We start from the raw sequence: 13,303 nt of genomic DNA, 5'->3' as shown, positions 1-13,303 counted from the left end.
TGAGAACTAGATGGACTACTACATGTCTACATTTAGAAGGTGTCACAAGGGGGTTCCAGCTCCTTAATCCCCGGACGGTGATGTGTGACATCCCGCTTGTCTCTGTTTCCCTCCTTCAGACAATAAGTTTCCTTTTCCCCACCTCCATCTTCTGTATGTGCTCATCTGGGCAGCTCTTGCCCTCCTCCTGTGGGAGTCCCCATGGTCCCTTTCATGGACTTTCAACCTGACAAACACCGGAAACCTTCAGAAAACACAAATACCCACAAAGATGGTCTTTCTATGAGATTCAGTTAATCATGCAGTTTTGCCCCCTCTTGCCCACACACTTGAAGACACTTGGGGAAGCAGCTGCGGCTCCCCCAAGCCCCTCCCGAGGTTCTGGCAAGCCGATGGCCTCGAGTGCACTGCAGTGGGCTGGGTTGGCACCTCCATCTCACCTGAGCTTCCCTTTCTTGCCCGATCTGTTAATTCATTATCTCCCTTTGAAAAGAGCTCGCATTGTGTGAGTGTCTGATTTGCCCAGGTTTCCTTAGTTGCCTCTTTGAGCTACTTCTTTAGAGGGGTTTGGATCTACAGCTAGGATCTCACTCCAGATCAGAATTCAAGACCTAACCATCAGCAGGACATCAAGCTTGCTTCGGATTCCATATCCAACGACGCCATCAGGGTGGTTTCTATAGGAAAGAAGCTATTAAAAAGCAGTTTTTTGAATGTGCTTCTCCAACATTCAACCCGTTGACTCACCGAGTCACTGGGCAGCCTGAAGTCGTTTTGGTTCCGAGCGCTGCCTCCACAGAAGATTGGCATCCACAAGCACCACACTGTGGGCATGGCGTGATGCCAGGAATGGTGGGGATCTGCAGAAACATAAGGAAAGTCTTCGACCTTAGGGGTTTTACCCTGTGGTTGGGGGAAACGGGACATATGCACACACACAGAAAACAAAATCACTAAACAAGAGATCAATGGTAACAGGAAGCAATGATGAAAGACATGGCCAGGGGTGTCTCTGCTTTTAGAAAAAAGGTTGGGTGCACTGTTCAGAAGGAAGGAGGGGTGCATTGGTCAGGTGTGTTCAGAAGCCTTCCTGTAAAAGACGGAATTTGGAGGAGGGAGCATACCCTTCGGAAATGGGAAAAAGTGGGAACTCTAGATGTGAAAGCTGGGAAGACATTTAAGATGGGCCAAGATGTGTGCTCACGGGCTGCAGTGAGGGGACACGAAGTGGCAGTCAGAGATAAGCCTGATCATGCAGGGGCCATTACTTAGGGGCCTTAAATGGCGTGCATGGAATTTGAACTTTATTCTGTAGGCGATGGGGAGTCATTGAAACTTCTGTCCGAATTAAAACAGCTTCCTAACGACCTTGGCATTCACTCATGGCTCCATCAAATGCCCTCTTCAGAAAGCAGCCTGACTGATTCTCTCCCCGCTTCCTTAAACCATCAGACGATTCCCTACCGCACTGAAACCTGCGTTCTTTCCCCGTAGCTGATACAGCGTTTGGCAAGCCTTCTCCAGAGAAACAAACCAAGAGTGTGGAGACATAGGTGTAGGTGTAGGTGTAGATGTCGATTTAGATTTATAGATAGAGATAGGTTTATTTATTATGGGAATTGGCTCACACAATTATGGAAGCTGAGAATCTCACCATCTGCTATCTGCAAGCTGGAGAACCAGTAAAAGCTGGTGATATAATTCAGCGTGAGTTTGAAGCCTGAAGAAGAGAGAGGCAAGTGGCCCTTCCTCCACCTTTTGTTCTATTTGGACTCTCAATGGATTGTATCGTGCCTGCCCACAGAGGTGACAGTGACCTTCTTTACTCCATCTATAAATGAACATGTCGATCTCTTCCAGAAACATATTCAGACACACCCCCAAATGTCTTCCCATTGGCAAGCATTAGCCCAGCCAAGTTGACACGTAAGGTTAACCTCCATACACGGCCTGTGTGACGTGGCCCTCACCTCATTTGAGGCATCTTTGTTCCAAAATCACAATGTCCTGCTATGCTGTTTTTCCTCCTGAACACACGAATCCTGTGGCCTCTGGCTTGGACCTTCCTTCCTCTCCATCACCCAGTGATGGATCCCTTCTCCACGCAGACCCCAGCCCTTACTCTGACTCCTCGAAATGATGAGGTCTGGTTCTGCACAGCTCCTCTCATTACCTAAAATTAGCTTATTACACGTTTACTCCACGTGTGCCATTATGTAGAGAGGGGCAATCAGCCAGAAAGAAGGAGGCTGCAAGCTTCCAGGTGCGCAACTGCGGAGGGCCTGGTGGTTGTGATAGAAGACAATCTGCAGGTGCAGAAGACATTTGGAGGTAGAGTTTTTTCTTGGCAATCCTTTGGATATGGATGGAAAGAGAGAAAAACAAACAAGGTCTTTTGTGTTTCTACCTGAGTCTCTTGTGGTTTTAGAAGTGGATGGACAGGTTGTACTTTTCACTGTGACAAGTGAGGAAGGTTCGTTGGGTTTTGCATATGCTGAAACAGGATATTTGAAAGTTACCATTTACAGAGAGGTCCAACTGGAAGATGATACCGGAGGAACAGACAGAGGGTGGTCACCCCAAATGAGGACAATGAAAATGGTAAAAAACAAACAAATAAAACCCACCACCCCCTCAACTGTTTTTTTAATAGCCCTCTCTACCCAGTCCCTTTCCCCAAAGGTCTAGCTGCAATCCTAGATGTTGAAAACATGAAGAAAAATCTCAACTTTTGAGTAGGCTACTGGAGGAAGGGAGGAATCCTGGAAAAACACCTGCTTCCATATTCAAGTTTTTGGCAAATCACTGTATTTTAAGGGAGAAAATAGGACTTTACAAATTATGAAAAACATCTTGAGTGTCATATTAAAATTGTAATAGATTCTCTGCTCCAAAGAACATTTTTGCCACAGAAAGTATAAATGTTGCTCAATTTTATGGCGTAGGGAGATAAGGCAGCCTGGCAATCCCAGGATTTTATTAAATTCTGTGCAAATTAGAGAGGATGTTTCCTGTTATTTGAAAGTAGTGACTGATTTTTTTTTTTTTTTTACTTTTAATATTAAGGGGGAAGAAAAGTGGCACAGATGACTTAAAACAGCTCTTTGGTGCCTTTGGCAGGAAGTTTAGTGTTTTTTTTTTTAATGTAGAAATTAGGGGAAGAAGTGACTTTTATTGCTAAAATTAATTTTATTGCCATACTAACTAGCCCTTTCCTCCTCATTCCTTGGTATCACACAGAGATAAAAAGGTGACGAGAAATGCCCCAGACACTGTGGCTTCTTGTAGTGGTTGGGGACTCTGGCAGCCCATGTTGGGCTTATAAATACATCCCAGAAAACTTCATCGGCACAAACAGATACATAAAGAATGAAGAATCTGATCAAGAAACGAACATTTATATTTTGACTGGGTTTTACTTTTAACATAAAACATCTTGAAAAAGTTTTATGATTTAGCATTTATGAATGACTGGATTTTAAGAGAATTGTAATATTTTTTTTAGGGTATTTCAGCTCCATGAGTTATTTCTTATAGATTCAGATAATGACATTATAAATCTTTCTGTGGAGGCAATTACTAAGGCAGAAATGGCCTATTCCCCATTGGCTTTTAGGTTCAGCTCACTGACATATTACAAGCAGGCTTACCGTGGTCATTAAAACCTGATCCGGGATTTATTGTACCTCTTTAAACTCTCAGTACTTTGAAAAGTATTGAACAGAAAGGAATACAAAGTGAAGTTACAAAGAGGGCCAGCAAGGCAATCAGGAGACAAGCAGCTTTAATTTATCCATCCAAGACCACCTTGAGCATCGTGAAAAATATCTGAGACTGGAGCATGAGGTTTTGAACAGAGGTGAGGACTTGGTTGCTAAGTGCGGATTTCCACCTGAAATAGCTCCCAGTACGTGTTAGAATTGAGAGCTGAAGGGACAGCGGTGTGAGATTCTGCATAAGAGGTGAAGAGAGTTTTGAGACCTTTGCTGTGAGCCAGCCCACCTGGGGACATGGGGAGTGACAGAGGAGCCACAGGCTCTGGTCATAACTGCCCCCACCTGCTCCAGAAGCAAAGGCCACTGTGACCTGATGGAAATAAACAAGAGCTTCCTCATGGGCAGTCTGGCTTCCTAACTCTCTTCTTCACTTAGATTCCCAGCTCTTGATCCTTCGGTTTCTTCTCAATTGATATTGGAATATCTTTTCCAAGAACAGATGCTCTCACCACACTGGGGCAGAGTGTCCACAGGGGCTGAAGGGGGAGGGAACGAATCCTCACTGGAGACTGGGTGGGCTGATTCCACAAAGGCAAGGAGGAAGACTTCTGAAAAGGAGCAGGGCTTGACTCCAGCCTTGACCGTGACAGCTAGGCTGTGGTCCAGGAGTGGCCACACCTCCTTCTTCCTAACGCTGTTTATGGAATGAAGTTGAACTCACTGCCCCTCTTTAATATGAGAACACAGACAAGACTTAAAAACACTTTTATCACCTTGCACAAGAAACAAGCTAAAAGTTTCAGAAAATACTTTTATCACTTTGCACAAGAACAAGCTGGATGTTTTAGATTTATTTCAGCATTTGGGGCTGGCTTAATGCTATAGCTTGGCAACTTGTTCATTCCTTTTAGGGCAATATTTTAGATGAAAAAAACAAATAACAAAAAGTACCCAAATCATCACATTGCCGTTTGCCTAAAGCCTTTGGTTTTCCATGCCAGCTCCTTACTACACAGGTACCTACCTTGGGGAGTCCTTCCACTCCCTGCCTTCCATTTCTCTCCCCAAGCGTTTTCACAGTTATCACTCTTTCTTCATAGAGGTCAGTAAAATTTCTATAAAGGGCTCCAGAGCAAAGAGTTTAGGCTTGAAGGATGGCATACTGACTATTGGCAAAGTGCAACTCTCCCTTGTAGCACAAAGCAGCCACCAGTGATGTGCAAATAAATGAGCAGAGCTGTGGACTGATAAAACTTTATTTATGGAAACAGGTGGGGGGCCAGAGTTTGTCAATATCTGACTTAAGAGAACTTAATGTCTGAATTCTTTATGTATATGTGTTTGTTTATATATTTATTTTCCACCTTTTTTGTGGGTCTCTCTCCAGGAGAATTCTGGATTCATAAAGCCAGTGACATAATCTGCTGAGTGCTCTCCCACTGTGGATAATAGAGGAGGTCTACCTTTTCCATCTGATCACAGAAAGTCTGGTCATATGACGTGTTACATGAATACATGCTAAATGAGTGGACCAAAATGTCTCTCCTGTTTTGAATTACAAGGAAAATCTATACTTTCTGTGGAAACTTTAGAAAATTATATCAAGGAACTTTTTTTTTTTTAATGAAGACCTGTGGTTCAAATGTAAAACAAAATGTTGGCATTTAATAACTTTGCGTTCACTTGGGGTTTTCCTTGGGGTTTGGTTCAAGCCCCTAGTTCAGATTCCATTCAAGTTAGATTGAATTTGATACAAAATCTTCACACTACATCCTTCTCTGAGAAATTTTCTGCAATTATTTCAAGTCTTGGAGCTGGGTTCTCTGTCGTCCTCTTCAGCAATTACTGGTACAGTGGAAGGTGCTCGGAACTGCCCAGCCTCTTGAGTTATGAGGGACTTTATGTGATTTTTAACAAGAGTTCCATATAGTAAGTTAAGATTCATGTATTATGGATGAGAACTTGGTCACTTATTACAGTGTTATCCAGGGTCTCTGTAACCTAGAATGCAAACCAAAGTAGCCAATTGGATGGAGCATTCTATTTCCTGCCATTTTGAGAGGTCAGAATTCTTCCCAGGTCCAGATGTTCTTTATTCCCAATCTCAGTACAGTTAGAATGCTAATCTGTGCATTTCCAGTCGTTGCTGCTGGTGGTGGTGGGAAGGGCAAAGGGGGTATCATTCCAACAGAATGAATTTGTCAAGTTCAGATGAAGCTCCTTGGCTGAAAGCCTTCGTTTTGGTGCAGTTGTTTGCACTGATTATATTATTTTTTGTTTGTGAGCAGGTTTGGAAATCAACATGAAGCATCTTTTTATAGCATGTTTACCAAACTCCAAAACAAGGTATCATTCAAGAGTTTGGGATCAAATCCTATCAGAAATCACATGAAATTTAATCAGATACGTTCCTTTATTTTGACTTGGAGTGTGTGGTTATTTCCTCTTCCATGTTGAAGAATACATCCAAGCACAGGTTGCGAGACCTGAGTAGAGGAAAAGAGAGAACCAGGATGCATGGTTTCAGCCTCTGGATGTAGCTTTATGGGGCTTCCAACTGCACAAGCTATCCTCCCCAGCCACCCCCACCTTTTAATTTAACCTTTTAATTTGAGTTTTCTTTCACTTGAAACCAAGAGAATTCTGGCTAACATAGCTATTTGCTATCATTCTTAACTTTAATTGTTCCTCTAACCTACACTTTTGTGTGATAAACTTTTACTATATGAAATACCTTTGAGTTGTAGTAAAATTGATTCTCTGTAAGTTTATACCACATATTCCTTTTTGGGAATCTGAGTGAAATGAAAATGCATAGTTCAATTGCCATAGGAATCTAGTATCTCTGTAAAAGTGTTTCTTGATTAAATAGATAGCCCTTGTCTTGTTTCTTAGCATAAAACAAAAGACACCTCCTCCCACTCTAAACTGATTGAAAACCACAGCTCTGTCAGTTCTGTGACTTTTTGTTTCATATCAAAATAATTGTTATTGGTTCATGGGTTAGATATTACAAATAACTTTGATTGAATTCTTTACATCTCTTGAAAATTCAGCTTGGTACCTGTGCCTGTCAAAAAACAGTCCTCTGACCAGAAGGTAGGAAAGATTTGTGATGTGACCCGAGTTGCCCATTTTTGGAGCAAGAGTTGATGTGGTCCACCTCACCCCCATATGAGTTGAGAAGGATTTTCTTGTGGGGTAAGAAGTAGAAGGGAGTATCTCAAAAAAAAAAAAAAAAGGATATTAGGAAGACAATTCAAGTAGAACACACTGACACTTAAATTCCCTATAGAACAGCAGCACACTATGTTTTTTTTTTTTTTTGAGCACTTTCTATGTATCAGGTTCAGATATTATGTGATTCTAACAATAATTCCGTATAGTATATATCTAAGGTCCCTACATTTTGAATTAGAACACTAAAACAAAGATTAATTAAAACCGCTGCAGATCACACAACTAATAAAGGAGTGAATGAGATGAGAACTAGACAATCAGACCCTAGAACGCATGTTCTAGACTACGTGTGGTCAGCAATCTACAACTGCAGGTGAAATCTGGCCCTCTGCCTGTGTGTAAATAAAGTTTTATCAACATATAGCTATACTAATTTGTTTATGTATTTTCTATGTCTGATTTCATGCTATAATGTCAAAGATCAATAGTGGTAACACAGACCACAAAACATAAAATATTGACTAATGGGCTGTTACAGAAAACAAGCAACCCCCCTTTATCAACTTCTGAACCAGATACCAGATCATCCAACCTTTCTAAAAACAAGTTTTGAGTCAAAAGACTCACTGGTTCTGGCATAGCCTACTGTATTTCTAGGTTATATGGATGTTTGTACTTAATTTTAGCTGACTACCATCTCAGCCCTTGTTTTTAGGCTCAGAGAACTTCCTGTAATGTGCATCTTGGTGGGAGGTAGGGCCCAGGAGCCATATCTGAGACCAGACACCCTCCCCTGTCTTCCTACAGCCAGTCTCCTAACATCAGCTCAAAACCCACACTTAGCCCATTATGCTCATCTCAGACCATCAAATCCAGAGTGTGGCAAAGAAGGAACATGTAGAATCTGATTGCATCAGCCGATGGGGTAGGGATCTGGGTGAGATCATCTCTGGATTCTCACAAAAGGTAGAGCTGCCTCCGGCTCCTTGAAATTCTAGTTTTCTCACCAGAATAATCACTGAGAAATCATGAGGAGTCCCATGGCTTCTGGCTCTCCCTGCTAGGGATTATTTTTAGAGGTGAGCAGTTGGGACACCGCCCCTCCACAACAGTCATCTCCAGCTTGACTTCTGGTGTGCCCTGCTGTGAAAATAGCACATCTTTTCACATTAGCATCTGTTTGGGTTTTTAAATTTGATTTTTGTTGGTTATTGGGTGCTGCTGTTTCTGCATAATGATGCTCCTTCTTGATAGGGACAGTTTGCTTGGTCACTTGCTTCAGAGTCTTGGAAAGAATCAATGCCGTTAAAGTTGTTTAAAATATACTTTTTAATAAAATGTATCAAATTTCTCATTTATGTCCATTATGTATATGAGAAGATGTTCCAGCATGGGCGAGGGGAGTGCCCACTCCCCATGGATCTCATTGCCAGTTGGCGTACTGAGAGATCCAGACAGCAATAGGGCCCATGAGATGCTGAGAAAGCAAAGGAGCAGGTGGGTAGACACTGTGACTTTGCAGCGGGTGGGTCCCCTGTTCTGACTCACTGTGCCACTTCCTTTCTCCCTCTCCCTGTGATGGAGATTTCCTCCTGGAACTCCCCCACTGAGCATTTAGAATACAAAAGCCTTGGGGTCCTCCCTGGCTTGTTTCTCATGCCGGTGGATAACACCTGGAGAGAGAGACCTGCAGAAGCTCCACTGCCCCCGTCTTTGCCAGGGACACTCCCTCAGCCCTGCTCTGTCCAATCACACGTCTGTGGCTGGGCAGAGCCCTGGGGCAATTTTGCCATGAAGCAGGCTCTGCAGTGAGGGTAGCATGGAGTTGCGACCTGGGCAGGTGCTCTGACCTTAATATGATGTGGTTGTTGTTCATTTAAAAGAACAGAGACTGGAGATGGAGCCTCTCAGCTGCTGGACCGGCATGCAGTATCTCAGCCCCCGGGTCACATTTTCAAAATCGTCATATTATTTATTTATTGCAAAATATCTGTTGGTGGCCATTTGCCTGGCTCCTTTCATCGGACATTGCTGGACCGGAATGCAGTGTCCCTGCCCTCACGGAGCTTGTACTCTTGCTGCGGCGACCTGTAAAAAGCCGGCAAGCACAAAGCAATGAGCCAAGTAGTGGTGAGTGGTGCTCCTGGCTGAGAGACTTGGGGCAGAGAGTGGGTGGAGGGAGGCGCCCAGAGGGAAGGCCACCTCTCCACTCTCCGCTGCTCCGTGGGGTGAGAGGGAGCAAGGCGTGGCAGGAAAGGCACCCATCAAATGACAGTCAGAGTAACCTCACAGTCCCTAAGCATCGGATCCACCACAGCTGCAGTCCTGTGATGCTGACTGCCTTAAAGAGAAAGGGGTCAGAGGTCTGGACCCCCTTGCCAGCGTGGCTCGGAGGGGCCGCGTGTGTGCATGTGCATTTGCTGAAGCCGTTTGTTTTCCACATCCTGGTTTTCCTAACGCCATCACAGCAGCTGCCTCACCTGAATGCCAGTCGCTAAATGAGGCAGCAGCTCAGGATCCAGGGAAACAAAGGGGACGGTTGCCATAGTAACAGAGGCCACCAGGAGCCACTGTGAACAGCTCCTCCTCCTGCTCTCCAGAATCCCTCTCCAGGGGAGGCTTGGAGGCCCTCAGCCACAGGACAGTAGCCCAGCAGGGCCATGGGGCATTTCCCAAGGCACTCTGGCTGGTTGCCTGTGGCCTCCCTTCGCCGGGTGGGAAAGTTACTTAGTTCTTATCACCCAGCAGAGAAGAGAGAAGCAGGCTGGATCTCTGTGGAGTGGAGACTCCTTGGAATTGTTTTGCATTTTGTCGTTCCTATTGCTCCTTTCTCTCTCTGACAACCTCCACGCACATAAGATACACACTGACTCGAGACGTGGCACCTAACACTCTATTGACCAGGCAAATTTCCAGCCTGTACTGCAGTACCGGTTATAGGAGTGGTGGCCCCAAATTCTATGACTGATTGCTGTTCCCACTGTTGGGAAGAGTGATTTTTTGAAATATTCATCATGTTCTGATCAATTTTAACAGATCAGGGTATCTGTAAAAAGATAATGCTTGACAGCAAATGAATTGAAGCTGTTTTAATTGGAATGAAGTTCCCTTGTGAGAATTTAATGTTTTTTTTGTAATTGACATTTCCAGGAATCCATCCCAGATAAGTTGAGATTTCCTTATGAAGTGCCATCCTCTCCCATCTTTTCATACTCAGAAATTGCTCCTGTTTTTGGGTTGCAGCTCAAGGCTTACTCAATTTATAATTTTACCATTCTGGTCCTCAGTCATCTTGGATGCTTTCCTGGGTACTCCTGCTTGGCCCACCACTCCTGATATTTTCAATTGTGTTTGGCAACACAATAAAGAAGCCTGAGTTAGAAGCATAGAATTTGGAGTCAAGTGGAATTGCGGTCTAATACAGCTGCTTTCTGTTTGGGGTCTGCTTTAGTTTGGGGTCAACTAGCCTCAGTTGTTACATCTGTCAAATGTGCACAAAACCCAGTATCTGTTTCCCAGGATGATGGTGATGGTTGAATCAGGGTCAGAGTCAGTGTTTAGCTCAAGCCAAGTATCATGCCTCTTGCAAGGATGGTGTGGAGGTGCCCAGTTGGATGGTAGCCATCCCTCTCCCTAGGACAGTAGCCAGCCCTTCTTTGTTCCTTCCCTGCTTTCCAGAGAGCACAGGGCAACAGTAGCCATAATAACAGGTATCTCTCAATATAATTGAATGTACTCTCCCATCTCAATAGAGAAAGCGGGGAGAGAGAGAATTTAATGAAAAGAAGCACTGGCTTCTGTGAGAACAGTCCACTCACCCCAGTCTCTCCCCTTCAAGGTTCAGATGGGAATTTTAAGGAAAAGTTCAATCACTGGGTGTGTGTAGGCAGGCTCCAGTGTCCTCTGTGCCTTCATTAGCAGAGTGCTTTTTATTTCCTCTCTCCATCACGGGCTCCCAGAGCTGCAGAGAACTTCTCCACCCCATGTGAGCCCTCCTCCTGCTACTGCCTCAGCCTGCTTTGCTGTGCAGCTGTGAAGTGCTGGTTCCATGGACAGGGCTCCTGGGCTTGAGTGGAAAGTGAGGCTGGTGTGAACAGAAGAAGAGGAAGGTATGGACGTTTTCTCGGAGCGGTGTCTTAGCCTATGGAATTGTTTCTGATTATTGTCTGGCTTGATTTTAAGTGACTCTCCTCCCACAACATTCTCCCATCAGCGGTGACATAGGCAGGAGCTCCAATCCCAAAGAAAGATGTCAGGATCGCTAACCAAAGGCATGAGAACTTTGTGCAAGGAGGGCAAGTTCTTACATAGGCCTCTGGTAAATTTGGCCACTGAAGATGCCCATTTCCTCTGACCATGGTTCATGGCCTTCCAGAGGCCTAAGAATGTCTTCTTTGGACTGGAGTGTTCCCAGGTTAGAGACACCTCCCTGGATAAATCAAATTTCTCTTGTGGGGAGGGAATGGAAGTATTATGTAGAGAGTGGAAGGAAAATGAGGGAATTATAATAGAGACTTAAAATATATTGATGGAATTTGTTTTACAACGTAGAAGAATGATAATTTCTTTGTTGTAATTAAAAATAAATATGTATATTATTTATGTCAAATCAAAATAGCATTAGCTAGCTAACATTTATTTGAGCACTAAATCAACTACCATGAATGATTCCTTATTTCACTAAGAAATGCATACAGTAAAATTCATGGGACCTAAGAATATCATTCCATGAGTTCTGACAGAGGTGTGTGGCCAGGGAGCCAATGCTGGGTGGAGGGGCAGAGAGAAGCCGCCGACTGCGGCCTGGGAGTGTTTTGGGGTAGCCTGTGGGAGAAGACGGTTTTCCATCCTTATAGGGTTATTCCAAATGAAATGATAAAGAATATTCAAGAAAGACAGTGCCACCCTCAAAGTCTAAAATTTTTGCTCTCTGGCATTTTACAGGAAAACTGTTTCCACTATTGGATACAGTCATCTAGAACTTTCCCTCATGTTCTGCCTGCCAGAGGCATCTGGAACTCTTGATCTCCATTGATTAATTCACCTGTTCTTGAAGTTCATAAAAATCTACTCATGAAGCTCACGTGCTCTAGAAGCTGGATTGTTGCATGAAGCATAGTGTTTGAGAAATCACTCATGTTGGTGTGAGTATCCTTGGTTCATTCTTCATTACTGAGTATTATTCCATTCCATGAACAGTGAATCCACACTAATGCTGACAGGCACTTATGTTCTCTCCATTGATTTTTTTTTTTTCTAGGAGGAATAAAACTATTGTGGACACTCTTTTTATAAACACAGATTTCCATTTTTTAGGGGTACAGATCTGGGAATGAAATTATTAAATGGTAAAGTAGGCAAATTTTAGCTCTAAGTAACTGCTAAGCAGGGTGTAGTGGTGCCCGCCTGACTTAGGAGGCTGAGGTGGGAGGATCACAAGTTTGAGGTCAGTCTCAGCAATTTAGTGAGAACCTGTCTCAAAATAAAAAATAAAAAGGTCTGGGATGTAGATCAATGCTAAGAATGCCACTCCGTTCAATCCCCAGTACCCAAAACCAAACCAAAACAAAAATGACAAAAACCTGCTAGATGAAACTCCACAGTGGAGACACTGTGCCGTGGACATTCTCATCAGAGAGAAACATGGAGAAGATCCAGTGGTTCTTCAGTGTCACCAGGGCGTGGTTTTGCCAGTCTTCAATACTGTTTGAGATGTTTTAAACTAACCCATTCAATCCCCTAATGGCCCTTGTAGGTGTAGTTACAAACTAAGGATCCTTAATCCAAATATCTGAAATTCGAAAGGCTCCAAACTCCAAGACTTTTGAGAATTGAACATTAACACTGCCACAAGTAGAGAATCCAATACCATGAAACTTTGTTTCATGCACAGAATTATTTTAAATATGTAAAAACTCACCCTCCAGCTATGCATACAAGGTGTGTATGAAACATAAATAAATTTCTTCTTTAGACTCAGGTCTCATCCCCAACACCTCACTAGGTTTATGCAGATATTCCAAAAATTCTACAATATCTGAAATCTGAAGCATTCTGGTCCCAAGCATTTGAGATGAGGGATGCTCAACCCATACCCATGTTTTGAAGATAAGAAAACTAGTGCCCAAGAATTAAGGAACTGCCTGCGTGTCACATTGCCACTGAGGGACCCCGTGATCTGTCTTTTGTGAGTGTGCATCGAACCACTACATCCTGGTACTTTGTGAACCACTACATCCTGGTACTTTGTGAACCACTACTTCTTGGTACTTTGTGAACCACTACATCCTGGTACTTTCTGAACCACTACACCCTGGTACTTTGTGAACCACTACTTCCTGGTACTTTCTGAACCACTACACCCTGGTACTTTGTGAACCACTACTTCCTGGTACTTTCTGAACCAC

The sequence above is a fragment of the Urocitellus parryii genome, chromosome 6 (genome assembly GCF_045843805.1).
Source record: "Urocitellus parryii isolate mUroPar1 chromosome 6, mUroPar1.hap1, whole genome shotgun sequence".
NCBI lineage: Eukaryota > Metazoa > Chordata > Mammalia > Rodentia > Sciuridae > Urocitellus > Urocitellus parryii.
This window is presented reverse-complemented; position numbering follows the sequence as displayed.